Below are 13,497 nucleotides of genomic sequence, written 5' to 3'. Positions count from 1 at the left end.
GTGAATTCATTCGGCTCTGCACAGAGTCTTCTATTTATGACATCTAGGTACCGCGAGAGCGAATCGAGATAAAGGTGGTTCGACGCGCTCGAATCTCTCTCGCGATACTCTGATGTCATAAGTCACTCGGTCTGCGCATCATGTAAGTCGAACACACCTAGTTGTTATTACTATAATGTTGTTTTGCTAAAGTCGTGTAATTTCGTATGTCAGACATTTATTCTGTTATATCTTCTTTTCTATGGTATATGTATATAAGTATTTTCAGGCTAGTTTGCGGGCAAATTCCTAATTATTTTATAAATCTGTACTCTGGAAATTATACAAATTCAACCAATGTGAAGCTCTAGTTAAATGAAGGTGTGTAGGCTAACAGTATAGGTTTTGGGGAGGGCTGTTGTCAGCTTTACCTGAACATCATAACACATGAACAATTTCCCTTAAAAGGTCTTTGATGGGGTTATAGAAGGGAAATTTCAACAAAGACCAGCCCACAATAATACCGTGTCAAACCTCTGACGCAGTCTGCAAATATTGCGAAATCAGGTCCGCGTGACTTAAGTGATCTGCAAAACGTTTCTCACTCATCTTTAAAGGTGTGTGCACGAAATATCATCACAATGCTCACACATACTGCATCTCAAACAAATTATGATTGGAATAAGAATTGTATGAGTAGCCTAACAAATGTTTTCCGACTTTTATCATTTTCTTATAATAACTATGAACTGGACTTTGCATTGTTGCAATATTACACTATAATTCTACAAATTTGACTGTTTGCCATCAGTATGCAGCAATTGAAGGATGTTACTGTTACTACTTATTACATCTGTGTTTGCACTGAACACTATTATGTTTTTTATGTTTACACAGTGGTTATTTATTACAATGGGATAGGATCTCTGCACTACTATTTGTGTTTCATTACTATGCAGTGTTTGATGTTTGATGCTCTAACAAAATTTCATTGTCATCTTGTATGACAATGACAATAAAGTATTGAATTTAATTCTTGGATTCACTCATTTTGTGCTGTTTGTGAGTTTGCTACCAAAGACTTGTTAGCTCATAAAGGTATTTTAATCATATTGATGATAACAAATGTAATATTTTCAAAAAGATCCCAGGCAACTTTGGCTAAGAACCAGTGTGACATGTTTCATATCCGCTGATGATAAAAAAGAAACCAAGACGTAAACGTGATGCTGCAATTTTCCAGAGGGCGAGCCGCTGAACAGATAGGTAAAAAAGTGATCAAATTACGCAATCATTTTTGCTGTCATTGTTTAAAAATCCCTAACACCAGATGTAATTATGTTGAGGACATTCATTAGCAAAACCATACAGATTTGCAAGGTAAATTTGAAATTGCGTGATAAAGTTGCATTCTTTGGAGTTTGAGTTAAGAAAAGCTTATTTTTTTATTCTTATATTAAAAAAAAACACACCAAATGATGTTTTATGCGTTTTATGTAATCTGCTTGAGAATGACAGTGCAGGATTTTGTGCATGCTGGTACAGGTTAAATATTTATTTTTCATATTTAATGATGTTAATTAGGTTGAGTTCATTGTATTGTAAGCCTACTTTGTCTTTCGTTCTTTTATGACATGATGCAAATGCTTTAAAATGCACATATACTGCACAAAATCATCTTTTATAAAATTAGAAAAATGAGAGATTCAATTCATTTAACATGCTGCCTCTTTAAGACATATGGATCTGTTTATGCATGTCACCTTGCATGAGTGGCCTTACACTAGCACAAAGGTGGCTGAGGATGCATTGACAACCTGGTATGTAAGCTATAGGAGAGCTTAGCCTAATGAGACCTGGAAAATATATCAGGTCAGGAAACAAAAAGAAAAGGAGAGGGAGAGACAGCATGCAGTATAGATGACATTTTTATTAATTTAAATGTATTTATATATCAATGTTATTGTCTCAGTGTAATGCAAAAGTCCAAACACAAAATTCAAGTAAATTAAAACTAATTTTTAAATAACATTACAATTTAAGTTAAATGTTTTAATTTATTTCTGTATTTTTTGTAAAAAAAAACTATTTAGAAAAGTTATTGATACTAAATCGAAACAATGGTAACTTGATTTAAGAACCACTGTCAAATAACTTTCTTGACAACTACTGTAATTAATAAAACAAAATGACAAAAAGACTGCAACTGTTAAAATGATTTCACACTACAAATGTAACCATGGGAGTTACGGTGCAATTTTGAAAGGGTTAAATGGAATTTTAAATAAAATGATTTTAATCTTGCAAAAATAAACTGTTTTACATAATAATAAATCAAAACTTTATGACAAGCTCTGTTTTTCCAATAAATCAAAGGAGTGCTAGTAATGAGTATCGTGGTAAGTCTGTGATGACAAGCTGGATATGTCTTCTGCTGTTTTGAGTGGAAATCTATTGGAAAATACCACATCGGCATGATTGTTCTCATTGTGGAAAGGGCTCAGTCAGTAAAGACGTATGAGTAATGCTTGTGGCAGGCCGCAGAGAATGCCACACTCACACACTTCAATGAATTGAGCTTGACCTTGCACGGCAGTGTTGCTTACAAACATCTTAATGCAACTTTTCACACTTGCAGCCTAAATTGACAAGTCTGGCATCTGGGTAAAACACCCTATACCACAAACTCTCTCTTTCACTCCTACATACAAAAAACCGGCATTGTTTACATTTCAAAGAGGACATGAGGGTCCAGCAGAGAAAAACTCAGCATGGATTTACTGGAGGACAGACCTAATTATCACATATTTGTACCATAACTGTTTGAGTTGTACGGACATTCTTTCCATGCCTCTTTTATTTGTTTTGAAGGGGAGGATTTTGTTGACACTGTTTGGAATGCCGAGAGATTTTTTGTTTTAGGTGAAGAGAGAGCAGAAGTATGAAATCAGTGAGGAACAAGCAGTTTATGTTTGACAGAGTACAGGATGGTGGTTGACACCAGGATACGCTTGTCTGGGCTGCAGGATGTGTCTCATAATTCAGAGCAAAGATCGACCTCATGCTCTGGTCTCCTGTAAATGCGATGACAAGAGAATCAACAATAGAGTGCATATGTGTATTTTTGTGTTGTATAAATCATATCTTTGTGTAGGTCTTCCAGAACATTTGAGCAGGATGTTATGAATTTGGCAAATACTTGGAAGGACAGATCTGACTTAATAAAGATCAAGGTTATAAGCATGAGTCAACGGAAGAGCTTTTGTTAATGACCTGAGAAAGATGTCTATCACACATTTGCACACAAACTTATCACAAGTTTTCTAAGATAAAACCTATACCTCGGCATAGACCGGAAATTATACCTGTTACCTGGATAGTAAAGCTCCTTTCTGTATACCCGCAATCTTTTAAACATTTCCAACATTATCCCCCTTTCAAATAAGTAAATAAATACATTTGATATATTGTAAAAGTCATTCTGCAGAGCATGTTTTCACACAACTGTGTATGGGGTAGGTTGTCACAACATGAACCTGCACAGCCTATTGTGGGATTTTTAGGAAACAATTATGAAACACAATAAAACAATTTATGACCCAGCAAAAATGTGTAAAATGTAACATGCAATTAAAACACAGTTTTAATACACAAAGTTCCTAAAGTTTTATTAACATGCACAGGACTTACAATAAGGAGCAAGCAATACAAATTAAAACAATTCAATGTTTCACTACAAGAATACACATTTCTTCAAAAGTTTGTCTTCAGGCAACCAGTATTTGGTTTAATTCACCCAGGTGAATTTTCTTCTTATAATATTCTTCTTATATATTATTTTTTATTATAAAATAAGGATGTCTTAATGACTTATCTCTGTTGTTTCTTTACAACAACACTTAAAGGGATACTTCACCCAAAAATGAAAATTCTGTCATCATTTACTCACCCCGGATTGTTCCAAACCTGTATAAATTTCTTTATTCTGCTAAACACAAAGGAAGATATTTGGAAGAATGTCAGTAACCAAACAATTCTCATCCCCCATTGACTCCCATTGTATTTATTTTCCCAATAGGGAAAGAGATCTGTTTGGTTTCTGACATTCTTTCAGCAAAACAAATACATTTATACAGGTTTGGAACAACGTGAGAGTGAATAAATGATGACAGAATTTCATTTTTGGGTGAACTGTCCCTTTACGGCAATCTTTGAATAACATGTTATGATGTTGTGAAGAGTCTGGTCATTTTTTGTCTCTTGCTCAAAGAAAAAGAGTGTCTGCTTTCACATCCCTTCCTGTGTTTAATTTCACATGTGTGTGCGTGCGTGGGTTGCTGGGGTCCTCTCAAAAGCAGGAAATGACTTCATATGAAACTCGCCTGACAATAGCAAAACTGTGTCCAACCCACAAACACCTGTGCACACCTTTGCTTGCACTAAACCGGGTACGCCCACTCAGTCAAAACAGAGTTTATTGCAGTTCATGCGCAGTACCACATCTGTGCTAAACTTGAAGTACAAACAGCGAGGACCATTTACGCCAGTGTGAGTGGAAATGAAACAACATGAAAGAGAACTAACTCATAATGTTATACATTTGCCAACAATAGCCACAACAAATAATGTCCCTTTCTCTGAGTCTCTTGCTGCTATATTAATTTTAATTGGATGATGTTATATGACCTTCAGATAAACTACAAGCCTGTGTTTTATCACATAGCGTATAGGAAATGAAGCGAGGAGAGGAAAATAATGATGGGGACGCTCCAAACGGGGGTCGGTTGTGAAGAGGAAAAAGGAGCGAAGAAACGGGAAGGAAATATCCTGAGCGTCAAAGTCTGATCCAGTGACGCCTTCTCATTGTTTTTCAAGTGTTTAAAAAACAGAAGAGGACAGACTTGAACTTGTCTGTGAACTTGCCCTGTTTTCCCAGAAAGCCGGTGGTCTGTTTAGAATTTACTTGTTTGCTTGTGCGTGTATGCGAACCCGCCGTCAGATTAAACCAATTCCTGTTGCAACATTTAGCCATGTGACAGACGTAACATGTGACCGCGTTTCTTCACAAGTGTGACACTGCACAGTGTATGAGTTAAGAACCCTATGCGCTTTAGGTCATTGTCTCCTGCCAAACAAGTGCGATGCAGCTCTGTTTGTCTCCACTTTGTTATGGAATGTTCTAGCAAAACTTCACGTCCACACATCCCCTCATTTAGCCCCTTACAATCATCAACACCGACAATTCACTGAGAAACAGGCCGGACACGGCCACATGCTTTAAAATAAACTTCAACGGGTCCCAAAGGATTTCACTAAGTCATCTGCATTATACAAGCTCCCAGTGCCGGTTTTTATGTGCTCTTAAAACAAAATGAACTTTCCAAGAAAATAAGTCGGATTTCATTTCGGAATAATTTACTTGAATCTTTTGACTTTCTTCATGAAAATGGACATTTTTCATTTTTCATTTACTGAGCTCTGTGGATGCAACAAGTCGATTATAACACAGTGAAACAGGTCAAACCCAGGGCACTGAGGTAATACAAATGAACAAAAACTTAGCAAACTTAAAATCACTAATGAAGATTTAAAGTGATAGTTCACCCAAAAATGAAAATTCTGTCATCATTTACTCACCCACTTGTCATTTGAAACCTGCTTGACTTTCTTTCTTTTGCAGAACACAAAAGAATATCATTTGAGGAATGTTGGTAACCGAACCACACATTGACATTGGTTTTGTGTCCATGCAATAGAAGCGAATACACGACCGTTGTTCCATTACCAAATGACAAGAGAGTGAGTAAATGATGAGAGAATTTTCATTTTATCACTTTAAGACAGTACACAAGTTTAAGATGGGAACATGGGGTTCATATCTCAAGACACTTACTTCTGGTGAAAATCAGGGCATTTTTCATGATAAACAGGCCTATATGATGTTATTGGGTCATACTAACTCTTCAAGGCCTTTCCCAGACATACATAAAACATCAGAATGTGATTTCTGAGTGCTCTACTCTTCTCTGGCCTCCGTGCACTTCATAAAAATAACTTCTGTTGTAGCTATCCGTCTTCGCAAAGAAGACTCCAGAAGTCAAGTCCATGTAAATTCACAAGGTAAGAATTATCTAAGAGCACATCCGGTAATTCCGCATGTTTGAAGCTGATAAGGGTGTGTGTTTTCCTGTGTCACGTCGTCTTTTCAAATCACCGGAGGATATAAAGCTCTCCTGATCTCAGCATTGCACTCTGAACCACATTTCACACTTTCTCCCTGTCCTTTTATTTTATGATCTGTTTTTAATGTGTCATTGTCATAGTTTTGTTCCAGAAATAGAGATGCTTTTCCAGTCTCTCTGATCACGTGAACGGACTAGGGTATCATTCATTCTAATTACTGTATATACAGTATTTGTATTTGACAACTTTTTTGCCATAAAAAAAATCTATTTTTTAAGTCAGTTTAATATCATTTCAATTCAAGTGACTTGTAAAGCCAATTTGATTTAGCTCATGAACAAACGTTTTTAAAAGAAAAGCAATATAATAGGCTATACATAACTATGTCTTCAGAGGTTCATAATGAAACGTTATGTTTTTATTACCTTACATACAGTACAGTAGCCCTAAATGGACAAACTGCTCTACAGAACACGTAAATTTCATTATCTGTTTCGTAAATACATTATCTCCTTCGGCAAAGAAGCGAAAACGTGAAGACATCTTAGTCCATTATCAGCCATGGTAGTGCTTCGAAATGAGGGGTGGAGTGAGCCGTTGGTTGCAATTCGCAACCTCACTGCTAGATGCCGCTAAATTTCGTACACTGGCCCTTTAAGTTCTTAACAATTTGAAAATGAACATTTAGTAGATTTTTTGTAGTTATGCCATCACAAAAGTACAGTATTTACATTAAGCTCTCACTACAATACATCCTTTCATTGAAATAGATAACAAAATATCCAATAAAATGCCATCTGCAAACAATGCTCCCTGTCGTTCGTGATAAGAATCACTGTTCATTCAATAGAAACAGACTGGTATTTTTAGATATGCCAGGAACCTTTAGCAGATCCAGATGTTGAATATTTGCCCGCGATATATCTTTCAGCAGGAATCCTGACTAAATCATAGCTTGTCAGAGTTTTACCTCACTGTGCATGATAAAATGCTTTCAAATAAAACTACGCGATCGACTGATGTCACTTTTACTATTCACACTGTTTATTCTCATCTTGCTTTCTTCTGTATTCTACAGTCGCAGACGTTGTTGTGTAAGACTCAAGCAGGTGGTATGTGCACAGTGTGACTCACAGGCCTCAACATAGAGAACAGACTCATAAACATTGCAGAAACTCTCCGCAGTGGCCTTGACCATCATGCACCCCCCCCCCCTTCTCTCTATCTTTTGTGTGTGTGTGTTTGTGTGCTAGTGAATGTCTGCTTTCCCTGGGGGCTCAAGACTGAGTCCTGGTCTTTAATGAGACATGGGTCACTATGCCCAGTCGGACTCATATTACACACACAGTAGGCCTGAAGATTAGAAGACACTTGGGTATGTTTGTGTGGGTGGGAGAAAATGATAGGGAAGAAGAGGGGTGGAAGACGAGAATTGAAAGAGAGATAGTCTTACAAAAAATACTGCAGTGGTACCATGGTGTTGTGATGGGATCAGATGCTATTTCTGTCATTATCTCCAGAGAAAGCTTGACCAGATGATAACTGCTGGAGATATAACATTAAAAGATACAGTATATTTTTTAGATAATGTACAAATTATACTTTTCAACTTTTTGTTACTACCAGTCAGTGGAGTATTAGTAGACTTTCTCTCTAATATGTGCCAAAAATTTACTATGATATTCCCTCAAAAACATTCTACTTATAGTTTCATCGAACACACCCCTGGCCCCAAGTTAACTTCTGTTTGGTTGTAATATAACCTTTTATTTTATATTTAATTTATATTCATATTTTATTGCATGTTAACTGGATTAAATTACATTAAAACTACTCAACATTTCTTGATTTTTGCAGAAGACTAGTTCTTAAAGTTAAATTTGGGCCACATAACGTTTGTTTCTATAACTACGCGTCAACCTAATACTCTAATGAGAGTTAGTTGACATGTAGTGGCAAAGTTCCTTATGGTCAGTATGATGTCCAAAGTGGACTATCAAAATAAAGTGTAACCTATTAGAATACATGGCATCCATATGGATTCATTTTTCATATATATTTGCATTAAAACACAAAAACAAAACAATCTACTAAACAAAAAAATCTGAACAAAACAATGAACAATGCAAAACTTTGACAAGCAGTACATATATTATAAAACAGACTTTTTCTAAAAACAATGTGCTAGACATTTAATTTCAAGTCCAATAAACCTTGATGTTTCGATAATATTTTACTTTGAAAAATATCTGTAATTAAATATTTATTTAAGATCCTAAGAAATAATGAGTAAAAATTATGTCATATTTTGTCGAAAAACGGTTTGGACTAAATGTGCACAGTTTAATTTCTTTGAATCGCAATTCACTAGATTCCTCACCCTGTCATATTTTAATATCCTGTGGCATGTGATATATTCAATTCAAATGACAACTTATGAATTGAAAACACACCTATCATTACATTCTTCATTTCTGAAAAACAGCAGGAGTGGAGATGTTTATGACATCATTGGGTTGGCTGTAGGTTTGGGCATGCACAAGTCATGAATTAAGGGTGGAGACAAAGATATGTGGCCTGATCAGTCACATGACGCTGACAACCCACATAGGATTCTTAAAGACTTACCTCTTCCTCACATGCAGAAAGATATTTCATAGGAGCCGGTTCACACACTAGATAAAATATTCAGACAAAGAGAAGATCAATGCAGTTAGACACAGATGACTTGTTGAAATAGACACAGAGAAAAGAAAAGAAGGAAAAAGTTCAGAACAGACAAAAATAAAGAAAAAAAACAGACAGGACTAAATGCCAATGTAAAGAGTGAACAGGCCTGACGAGTCGAAGGAAAAAGGAACGTAATAAATGAGGGAATGACAGACCGAGACAGTGAACAAATAAAGATCTGAAGAAAGGTCTGACAGACACGCAGAAGAAATAATAAGAGAGAGAGTTGATTCAGACTGCTGTCTGATCCGGTCTAAGGCAGTTGGCTTCTCACCAGGCGTAAATGTAAAGTAATTCAAAGCATGCGTCTTGACGCCGGTTGGGGGAAGAGTGCGTGTGTTTGTGTGCTGTAGTAAAAGTATAATAACACAAACATACAAAAAGAGTATGCATACTGTAGGTCTAGCCAGAAAAACACAAGCAGTCATAAGCACACGTGATGAAATTATTTACACTTAGCGGACATGTTCATGCCAAATCTAATATAACTGCGATAGATTATGCACCCCCCTATGAGACCGAGCTCCACCTCTCCGCCTGAAGCATCGTCCTCAAAAGCACTTCCGCCCATCTAATGATGCTTGTCTTCACATTCAATTACGTTAATCCATGGAAAATAATAAGAAGGACATTTATAACTTAAAATGTTCTCAGTCTGAAATCTAATTGGAATCAAAGCCAAATATAGCACCTACAGCTGGGCTAATGTCTGAGTGACATTTAAACCCAAAATCAAAACAAAACGTGAATTTTTATTTCGCATTAAAGACCATTTGAAAGGGCAGTCGTGGCCTCGTGACCAGAAGGTTGAAGGTTCGATCCTCAGGGCCGGCGGGTAACGACTGAGGTGCCCTTAAGCCTACTTGCTCCCCGGGCGCTGCAGTGATAGCTGCCCACTACACCGGGTGTACGCGTGTTCACTACTCTCTGAATGGGTTAAATGCAGAGGTCACATTTCGGGTATGGGTCACCATATCTGACTAATAGGTCACTTCACTTCAGTTTAGCTGGAAATGAGTTTTAGGAACTGCCTGTGACCCTGCATAAGACAATAAAGAATATAATGAACAAAGAACAATAAGACTGTATAGAAAATGGATGGATGTTTGATTTTAAAGGGATAGTTAAGCCAAAAATGAAAATTCTGTCATCATTTACTCACCATCATGTCATTTTAAACCCATATGACTTTCTTTTTTATGCAGAACACAAAAGAAGATCATTTGAAGAATGTTGGTAACCAAACAACGGCGGTACTCATTCACTTCTGTTGTACAGACACAAAACCAATGCAAGTCGATGGGGACTGCTGGTGTTTGGTGACCGAAATATCTTCTTTTGTGTTCTGCAGAAGTTAGTAAATGATAACAGAATTTTCATTTTGGGGTGAACTATCAAAGGCTTAAAGGGGTCATATGGTGCGAACACGTGTTTTTCTGTGTCTTTGGTGTGTTATAAGTTGCCCATGCATGTATTAGACAGGTAAAATTGCAAAAATTAAAGTGTCGGAACAAAAGATGCATTCTGTCTAAAAGCGAATGCTCACCCAGACCTGCCTGAAACGCCTCGTGTAACCACACCCCCACAAATCTACGTCAGTTCGTGGTAAGATTTGACTAAGACCGCCCAAATGTACACGGTGGGCGTACCTGTCAGTACAATTGCTTTGGAACCTGATGTTCCAAATATGGTAAGAGGCGTTACATTTCCGTCACACGCTTGCAGTATTTGACCAATCACTACACACTGGTTAACTGACCAATCATAGCACACCTCGCTTTTCAGAGCGATGAGCTTTGTAAAAAATCTGCACGTTTCAGAGAGGAGGGGCAAAGAGGAGATACAAACATGCACGTATGTGGAAAAAACAGCGTTTTGAACCTTAAATTGTGTATACACATTGCGTTACATCTAAAACAAACCATAATATTTGTTTTAGAAATCACATCTGAATAAGTTTTTTACTATGGTGCAAGTGTAGTAACCATTTTTTCCCGGATTGAATACCACTTTACCACAGTTTTACTACAAATATGTGGTTATACAAATGGTATTCAATCCGGGAAAAAATGGCTACTACTCTTGCACTTAAACTACACTTAAACTAAGGTTACTGTAGCAAAGCCATAGTTGATTTGTGGATACCATGTTTGGCTATTCTAACCATATTTTTTATTTGTAGTAAAACCATGGTTAATTTTCATAAGGGATACATTTACATGGCACTCTAAAAGACGTCAACAAATATTAACATGATACATAAGAAAAACTGTTGGGAAAAGCTACGGTCGGATGATTCCAGCTTCCATTATATCATTGTTCCAAGTTCACACATCTTCACAACCATCACTGTGATGGAGTAGGATTCATAAAGACATTCCTCCGGGTTACATTACAGTATGAAGTGTGCTGCAGACAATATTCCACATCTTCAGCAGTGAACTCATGGAAGAGTGCACAGAGCGGAGCAGAAATGGAAAAGACAGCCATGAGAAAAAGCAAGCGAGACCGGCGGGAGGGGGCGGGGGGTAGGGGTAGGAAATGAAGTTGTGGATCTAGATAACACGAACGCACACAGTAAACGCTTCCTGAGCAATTACATACTGTATTTTACTGTATCTTTACAGCAGGGACGGCAAAATGAGTGATTCAGAATCGTCAACAAAAGCAAAAGTGTTAAAACGGTAAGAAAGAGTGAGTGTACGCTCGTATCCAGGCAACAAAGGAAGTAAACTGCAAAACAAGGCGGTGAGCAACATTCAGACCTTTCTGAAAGGTCTGTCCTCATGAGCTTCACATGACTCCACTTTACCCTGCTCTTCTCTTTGTCTCGCTCTCTAGCTTTCTTTTGCTACACAAAGCACACTTCAGCGTTATCTAGTTATCTCGCTTACCCCAAATTGCTGTACAGTTATACAGTTAGCTGTGACCTTTCAGTGCATTTCTCTCTCTCTCTCTCTCACTCACTCTTCTTCTATCTTTTTTCCTCTCCCTTCTTTTCTCCAGCACACAGGCTCCCTGTGTGTTCTGGACTCAATGGCATGCAAATGGAGTGGGTGTTTGGGAGGCCTTTCATCCGGCCCGGAGAAAGAACGAGAGAGAGTTAGTGAGCGAGAGAGACAGTCATCTTTTATCCATTCGAGTGAGAACAGTTGTCCCAGCAGTTTGGCGGTGAGAAAGAGCAGGGTGGAGGTTGCCCCGTACAGTTTGACATCTGGCGGACATGCTGCGTTCATTCAAGTCACAGGCTTATTTGCCCCTGTGAACAGCGGGGACAAAGCGGCCCACTCACACAGCAGTATGAATCCACAAAACCTTTGTTTAAAGGGATAGTTCACCCCGAAATGAATGTTCTGATTTACTCACCCTCATGATTTAAACCTGTGACTTTCTTTCTTCTGTGGAATACCAAACATATTCTCTCAGGCACTCTGTAAAACTTTTTAAAAGAACGTCTGCATTTGTATATTCCATTCAATGGAAGCGGACGGGACCAGGGTTGGTCAAGCTAGAAAAAAAAAATATATATATATACTGTATATATATATATATATATAAGCAGGCCACAGTCACATTGTATGCAAAAGAGCTGCTTGAAAATTTCCTTTGTTATAGAAGAATAAATTGTGACAGAATTTTTAGTAAAAGTATTTCTTCATTTGAATAAAATAGCAGTATTTGAATAAACTGAATAAAAGAAAGCTCCGGCAGGGCTTAAAACTGAGCCTCAACTTTTGCAAATACTGACTTACTTGTGCTGTCTGGTGGATATGTTAGCAGGTAACCAAACTAAAACCTCCTGAAAGTGCCGGAGGCCTCGAGTAAATTATTCCCCCGATGTGTCTTGTGACTTGATCCATATCTGATTTGGGACCCTTGGAGCACAAAGCAAAAGGACAGTCCATCAGGAAATATTCAATTCCCTCTACCGGGGAGTTGTAAACTTCTCAGACGTCACCAGTAATACTTCTAAGTAATAACATATTATGCTTAAACATGAAGTGTAAAGACTTGAGGGGATTGGCAGAGGTGCTGGAGTTATAAGAGGCGTGTGGCTGAGATGTTTGTGTAAAGCAGTCATCTCCACACACACCCTGTGTTATCCAGAGACCTGGATTGTTTAGGTTAAGGCTTTGAGTGGGAGTGTTAAACTCTCGGGGCTTTATTTCAGCATGGACTGTGAACTGCGGTATACAATCTGTGTGTGTGGAGGCCTGTTTTAAATCTGGGAAGTGTGTATGCATGGTGAGAGTGTCAGAGGCCCAGGTTGGAGATGTCGGTACTTGGTGAGATCTGTGCTAAGTGTGGCATCTGGTATGGGCCTTTCATCCACTCGTGTCCTTTTAAAGTAACAGCATTTTGTTCAACAATGCATTAATTTACATTACATTAACAATATTGAGATTACAGGAAATTAACATAGACCTAGACATTTTGCATAAATACTTAAAAGTAATTAGTAAATAAAAATATCAATAGTAGGCCTACTCGTTCTGAATTAAAACAGATTTAGTTTCTAAATACGAACTTTACATTTAACTCTCTTTTAAATCTGGAAAATATAAAAAATATGCTTAAATCTCACGTCTGTTTCAGCAGAGAGAA

The sequence above is a fragment of the Triplophysa rosa genome, linkage group LG19, assembly GCF_024868665.1.
Source record: "Triplophysa rosa linkage group LG19, Trosa_1v2, whole genome shotgun sequence".
Lineage (NCBI taxonomy): Eukaryota > Metazoa > Chordata > Actinopteri > Cypriniformes > Nemacheilidae > Triplophysa > Triplophysa rosa.
Note: the sequence above shows the minus strand (reverse complement) of the source record.